At 43.6% G+C, this 7,831-nt stretch overlaps 1 pseudogene; it reads right to left on the bottom strand.

The window, feature by feature from the left end:
- Positions 1-6,260: 6,260 nt before the first annotated feature.
- Positions 6,261-7,520, bottom strand: LOC114102574 (geranylgeranyl transferase type-2 subunit beta-like; annotated as a pseudogene).
- Positions 7,521-7,831: the final 311 nt, after the last annotated feature.

Raw genomic sequence — 7,831 nt, 5'->3', positions numbered from 1 at the left:
CCACCACTAAAGCTGTATCCACAGCTGTCTTCTCCTTGCATTTTATTAGCCTGACCCAGACCAGGCTCAGTTCCTTCCAGTGAGGTCCAGAGACTGCTTCTCTGTGGCCCAGGAGGTTGCTCCCAAGTCTTTGTAGCTCCTCCCACAGAGGTGGCTTTTGTCTCATGGCACCACCCAAGGTTGTGCAGGGCCTGTGGGTAGAAATGACATCACCCACCTCTCAGCCAAGGTCTGCGCAACCCTCCTGTGCTTCTGCCTCTGCCATTAGGACAAGTCTGAGCCACCACTTGTTGGGTTTCACGTGACTAAAACACTCAGGGTCACTTCAGTGGAACTGGGCTAATTGGGCTGCACGAAATAACCACACAAGAGCAGAAATACCTGTGATGGCTCTTCTGACCTTAAGGTCTACTGGAAGAGAGCGAGCGAGCGCGTGCTGACTCCTTTTATTGAGGAGAAGCCATTCAAATGAGGCAAGGGGTCAGGTTTCAGGGGGCTGAGTCCAGCTTCATGATGTCCACTGTCAGCAGGTTGGCCACACCCAAGGGCAGAGTAAGAGAAGGGGACACACAAAGGGCATTTCCATAGAACATTCTATCCCAAACAGGGCAAAGGGTGATATCACAAAGAAACAGGTGAGCATAGCTCCACCCATGGGGCTGTAGGAAGGCACAGCCATGCACGAAGACACAGTCTCTGGCACCCTAGAAGACCGGGGCTATCCAGATCACAGCATGACCACCAGATGCCACACCAGTCAGCAGGGGAGTCAGACCCAGTCACGTTCTAGTTCGGCTTCCCACAACTACTTCCTCCTGCATAGGACACGGGACCAAAAATGAACACCGAGTTTGGAGTTCAGGTGTGGTTTTTTACACTGAGTAACTAATCCTGAACTTTCATTCCTTTAGCCTCACAGCTCATCTGTATTTATTTATTTTGGTACTAGGGATTGAACCCTGGTGTGCTTCACCACTGAGCTACATCCCTCTTTTTGATTTTTTTTTTTTTTTTTTTTTTTTTTTTTTTTAGTTTTGAGACGGGGTTTGCTAACTTGCTGAAGCTGGCCTTGAACTTGTGATCCTCTTGCTTCATCTCCCAAGCTGCTAGGAATACAGGTGTGTGCCACCACGCCCATCTCAAAGCTCATTTGTAAGCAGCTGCCAGTGCTAACTACTTTCACAAATAGCATAAGTTTGTTTGGTTTTTAATCTTGTGGTCATTCTTTTTCACATTCTACAGACAAGGAAATTGAGGCTTAGAGGAGTTAAATTAGCTCCTCTGACATCAGGATTAGGATTCCTTACCAGATCTTCTGATGTCATGAGAACCCTATTTCCACTACCTATGACCTTAGTAAGCTCAGGTGAGGTCACCCACTACTGTGTCTCTACAGAAGATTATCATAGGTTTTGTTCCCCAGCTTCTGTTTATCTGAAGAAAAAGGTTCTCACCTCATTGTGTCTAAGCCAGAAGAAAAAAAGTTTAGTAGTGTATAAAGCAGAATCTAGTCCTAATATCACACAGGAAATTCACCTAATACTTATTCCAACATGAACAGTGAAGCCTGTGCATAATAAGCTAGTTGGAATTGCCCTTTTATCTTTTAAGATCAAAATATATCCTCTTCTCTGACTTAGAATGGCTCTAAGATATTCTTGCTGAATTAATGTAACATCATTTTGAAATCCATCCTCTCTGCTAGCATTTGAAATTAATTTGCTCTGCAATCCAGTGCAAGACTTCTTTGCACACATTTTGGTCTAAAAGCTTTGAAGTAATTTTAATGATGTGTCTTGGGCAAATACAAGAATAATGTTGATTTTTTAACCTAAACAAAAGACAAAAATATGGGAGAAACTGGTTTTTCCTTTTCTTTGATCTCTTAAAAGCTAGGTTTCTAACACATCTCGAGGCACAGAAGGAACAGGAAGAACAAGATGAAAAATGAGAAGAAGAGGGGACATAAATCTGAATCACCCAAGTACAGAGCTATAGAACTCTGCAATCTGGGGAAGGTACACTGGTGAAGAATGCTTAAGAGAAATAACAGATGTTTAATAAATATTTTAGAAATAACAGTTCTAGATAACACAGTTAAGAGGATTCTTAGGGGACAGTCTTCTCAGAAGGCTTTCAGAGAAGCAAAAGTGGAAAAACCTGAAACCTCTCTAGAAAAGGGACTTGCTGTGTTCCCAGAGTTGCACTCTACGAGAAGAGACCAGATGCTTCTCAGGTGTCTTCAGACTTTCTCATTAGAGCCGTCTCTTTCATTTTTAAAGTTTTTGTTTATTATTATTATTATTATACCATGTGGAACGCTGCCGTCTGCCCACTGCAACCTGGAGAGCCCCTTCCATCCATATCACAGAGCAAGTCACTCCTGTGTGTTGGCCACTGCTGAGTGTTTGCTTCCCGGGCCACAGCTGTCCCCTTCCTTGACTCCTTTGGATTTATTTCTGTTCCTCCTAATTGCCCTCTTTGCTTCCAACATGTTTTACCTTGATTCCTTCTCACCCAGCTGCTGATCATCCTCCAGATCTGCTGCCATCTCCATCCTCTGTGAGGTGGAGGAGGCTTAGTGTGTCAGCCTTCACTGCAATCAGCCCTGAAGGCCTAACGAGTGGAAATCAGCCTTCATCCTACCTGCCTGCCCACTGCTACCGAGCCACAAGCATAGGACCGTGTGGCTTCCAATCAGACACAAGCGGACACTGTGTGCAGGATTTTCAAATGTGACCCATGTAGGAGAAAGTCCAAGAGCATCTCCTGGATGCAGGACAAGTGCGGGAGCCTACTGAACAGGTGGGGATAGCAGTGGTTTAGTTTATGCAGCAGTCATTGTTGGGGCTCTGAGCAACACTGGGTGGCCAGCTCACCGCTAATGTTTTTGTTTAATTATAATTATGAATGTTTCTTGGTAAAAGGAAATTAAACCACCATGCTTGCAAACCTGCCAGTTGTTCATTTCAATGGGAACCCTTGTTGTGCAGACGATACAGCCACGAAGCCATGGAGGTGTCACCGTCCATGTGACAGTGGATCATAAATCCAATCAATTCCAAAGAAAACTAGCAGCTGCCCCTTCCCCCCCATCTGCGTGTTCTTTGTGTACCTTCCCACCAGAAGGGTTGACCTTGGGGCTGCCAGGCACGCTGAGACACATGGCCAATGTTGAAGAGTGAGTGAATGAATGGATGCCATTAAATTGGGTACGTTTTTATGACAGGTCAACTTGGCCTTCCTGGTGCAGCCGTGCTCCCATGCTCTTCCTCCTCCAGCCCTCACCTCCCTCCAGCCTTCCTCCCCAGCCTCCCCTATCGTACTTCTCAAACTCACTACCACTCTAGCCACTGGGATGCCCAGGGTTGAGGATCCTCCAGCCCATGAATGAGCATGCCTAGGATACTGGTAGAACGCCAGAAGAACTTCTAGGAACAGGGGCATTTTAGAGAACGTTGCAGAGTCCGACATGTCTCCTTTGTTGTCATCAAATCCAGTAGTGACGCCAGCTTCGACAGTCCCAGGCTGGCCAGGGCATACTCTCGTCCCAGGACCACCCTAATGCAGCAAGGCTCTGTGTGTGGCAGCCCTCCAGGATCAAGGCACCTCCACGTGGCTCTAGCGGGAACTGTAGACTGCCAGTGTTTCCTCTCTGCCAGTGAGGAGGGAAAGAGAACCTGGAGAAAACCAAGGAGTGACGTAGTCCTCTAACCAGGAAAAGGCATCGGACTCTCAGAAGAAAGAGCCTGAATTCTGCCATGAATCCAGAGATCGCAAAGAACTGTCCCCTCATCCCCAACTCTCTTCATAGGGAAGCTTCTCCCTGGGTCAGGTGATGCCCGAACAATTGGAGTCTGAGATGCAAAATTGAAGAATTACCGAATTAAGGTGTGTCCAAGTCTTTTTTGGTTGTTTCCCTTGTTGTAAAGCAGTCATTACAATTAATTTCTTTTTCTGAGTCTTCGTGGTACTTTTTCGAGGGATTAAAGGAGCGTATACCTAATTCTAATCTGAAAGTGTTTGTACTCCTGTCTAGGGAAGAGAAGGAGTGTATCACGTACAGGCTTTACCTTCATGTTTTCTCCTTTAATATTCAAAACAACACACTGAAGGATATCCCATGAGTCTTATTTCACAGATGAAGCATCTGAGACCTAAAGACACAAGGCACTTCCCTCGCTAAGGAAATAAGGGTGTTTGCCTTTATTTTGCCTAGATTTTGAACTCAGATTGGTTTAACAGAGCTGCAGAGAGCATTTGATTCTGTTTTTTTCTCTCACAGAGTTTTCTAAATTCTAAACTTTATAACATTAGACAGGGCCACAGTTGCCTTGGTAGCGTGTGGTCTTTCGTGCTACCATTTGGAACCTCTAAAATGTTTTCTCTTTGGACATCTCTAGTCCTATCTTTGATACTAAGAAATTTCCTACACGTGTTATAATTTTTTGTTTTGTTTTGTTTGTTTTGTTCTGTTTTGGCACTGGGGATTGAACTTAGGGGCACTCAGCCACTGAGTCACATCCCCAGGCTTATTTTGTATTTTATTAAAGACAGGGTCTTATTGAGTTGCTTAGCGACTTGCTTTTGCGGAACTGGCTTTGAACTTGCAATCCTCCTGTCTCTGCCTCCCAAACTGCTGGGATTACAGGCATGCACCATTGTACCCAGCTTGTAATAGTTTAAATAAATACGTGAGTGTGTGTGTGTGTGCGTGTACATATATGTAACATAAAATATATATATGAATAAGAAATGTTTGCATAATGGTTGCATATGGGCAGTGGATTGCTGAAGGGGCAAAATTAATACAAATCATTCTGTGTGAGGAGGAAGACAGAATCTCATCTTTTTAAAGGCAAAATGACTCAGTGTGGAAATACAATACAACCGACATATTTTATAATTACTAAAATGTTATTTTCTCTTTGAGGACCAATAGACATACTCCTTTTCGTAAAAATGTACAATATGGATTTCCCAAAGGAAAACCCGAGTTGAGATCTATTTTGAGCTTACAACTGTTGCTAACTATCCTTTCCCAATCTTGTTTGCCACCTAATTTCTCCAAACCAATAATTAACAGGTGAAAAGAGGCAAGTTTTTTACTGCCACCTACTTTCAGAAAAAAATGGCCCACTAAAATGCAATTAGGAATGACTTCATGGAGGTGCGATGGGGTGACTGACCACACGCCTGCAGGAAACCCCTGTTGACTTGAGTCTGCCTAGGCTCACATTTGCCTGGCTCCCCTCTCTCCTCACTCCTCATAGCCCTGATTCAGATGACGATGGTATAGTTGCTACTGGCTCTTCCTCGTCCTTACCCAGGCCCCAGTGGGACTTGTCTGCCGTCTTCCAGCTCCCATTCTCCCCCTTCCCTGACTTAAAATAGCAAGGCACACACCATTTCCACGTCACTACTTCCTTTTGCTCCTCACCTCCAAGTCCTGTCCCTCGGCCCTCCCTGCTCCTCCATGGGATCACCCTGCCTCTGGAGGTGACAGCCCTGCACACACCCTGGCTTTCCTCCTGGGTTCTGGGTTATTCTCGCTGTCCCTTTTCATTTCCTCTCCTCACACCTAAATGTTGGGGTCTGAGTTCATCTTGGCTCTGCGCTCCATCCCCAGTGCTGCGAAAGCAAAAGATGTTTAGAGTTTTAAAAACTTCCTACGGAATTACATACACAAAACCATATGCGCTACATGTATTAAGTAAGCTATTTAAGGAATTTGGGGAGAGCAATTTTGATTTCGTGGATTGATGATAGAATTGGGATCTGTTGAAGAGAAGATCATCAGCAAGAATGACCCTCTTGTGGAGGAAACGGACAGGCTTTTGCAAGTGGCAGTACAGGAACAGGGACCTGTGGCGAGAGATGGGCAGCAGGAAACAATCCCTGGATCCCAGTTGCATCTCACACCTAATTATATTTTATTTTATTTATTTTGTGCATCTTTTAATTTATATATGTTTATTCATTTATATCAGTGAACATTTTTGTTGACACAAACCAATTTACATGAACTATGGTTTTTGAATACAGGAGCACATTCAAAGAAATCAAGTAAAACCCAAGTTCTTTTAAGTTTCCTGCTATGGAGATAAGAGTAACAGATACACTTATACAAAAAACATGTAAGTAACAGCATTTCAAAAAGGAATCTAAAAGAAAATGCAATACAAGCCTTTATTTTATAATATGTATAATTATATAATTTATTAAAATTAATTTAACAATATACAAAATATTAGCAGTAATTTTTAGGTTCAAAACCAGAAATGTTGAGATGGCAAAACTCTATGGAGATCTTTTCCATCAACAATCTGATCTAGCTCACTAGTTCAGGCTGAACATTGACTCTTTGAAGCACTTCTTCAGGCATGCAAAAAACAGGACTAACAGGTTTAATCTGTTCTTCCCCAAAAAGTGACAATCCAGCAATGCCAAATAATGTATGAAAAAGATCCACCATGTCTCCTGGTCTATCTGCAAACCCTCCAGTTTCTTCATCTTGACATGCCAAAATGAAAGCTTGCAGTTTCTTTCTGTCAATTCAATGAAGCCTTCCAATTATCTTTAGAGAAGCCAATACCCACCACAAATAGCACACATCTGGTAACTTCTCCGGCCTTCCATTGAGTCCTCGTGAAGGTAACTGTCGGTTCACAAAGCCACCGACCCAGTAAAACAGAACTTACTTGATGCAAATGACTAGTAATAGCCAGGAATCCTGTGCAACAATAGATCTGTCCAGCATGGGATTCAGAATCAGGTTGACAACCCAATCCACCATCAAAGTTCATACAGGATAAAACAAATTCGATTGCCTTTTCCACATTAATAGCATCAAGTTTCCCCAACAGAGCCAAAGTTGCCACCGCACAAAAGGAGAATCTTTTATCATTTCTTCCTATTTTACAAAAGTAGATTTTCATATCCCATGAAGCAGCTGGTCTCTCTGGTCTGCACTTGTGTTCAGCCCTTCTCTTTTTAGATTGGGCCCCTCTGTTTCGGTGTTCCTGAATGCTGATATAACTACAACAGGTTATGCTGGAACCTCCAGACCATTAACTCCAGTTAGACCAGTTGCTTACTGGGACCCCAAATGTCTCCAGCAAAAAAACCATCTTATTTCTGTAGATTTTGAACATATTCCACAACCTTACTTACATCAACAACATTAATACTATCATAAAGAGTAAGAATCTGGACAGCACTAAGGGTATACAAAAGATGAGGATCATGTCCAATGCTTGCACTGATTCCACCATACTCATATTGGCATGACTTAATAAACGTCAGAATTTCTTCTCTATTCATCTGATCAAGTTGTCCCATGAGATCCATTACTGTCAGAACCCAGGAGATGCCACTCATTCTCAAATACTCAGACATACAGTATTCATAATTGTCTTTCTTTGAGCCATAGGATGCAATATAATCTTCATGTTTCTCCAGTAAAAGGGTGACAGGTACATCAGACTTGATGATAACATCCTTCTGTGGTGTGCCCATGTCTGGGAGTGAAAAAACTCACACCTAATTTTAAATGTTCCTCTCAGTCACTTGTTAGGCTAATTCCTTCCTAAAGTGTTCAGCATGCCAGTTGTGCCTTAGCTATGATTTGGGGGACATAGGGAGGCACTGTGTCCATGTGTGTGGCCCAGAGAAGTGGCATGAGCTGAGGGGGTTGGTGGGGAAGGCTGGGGCAGCTGTTGGGACCAGATGGGGTGAGCGAGGATCAGGGTGAAATGGGGGAAGCCAATGTTCCTGGGGCACCCAACAGTGAGCTAGAAGGGAAAAGCATTTGTGGAGTCCCCAGCAAAGG

The sequence above is a fragment of the Marmota flaviventris genome, chromosome 12 (assembly GCF_047511675.1).
Source record: "Marmota flaviventris isolate mMarFla1 chromosome 12, mMarFla1.hap1, whole genome shotgun sequence".
NCBI classification, from domain to species: Eukaryota; Metazoa; Chordata; class Mammalia; order Rodentia; family Sciuridae; genus Marmota; species Marmota flaviventris.
This window is presented reverse-complemented; position numbering and strand designations above follow the sequence as displayed.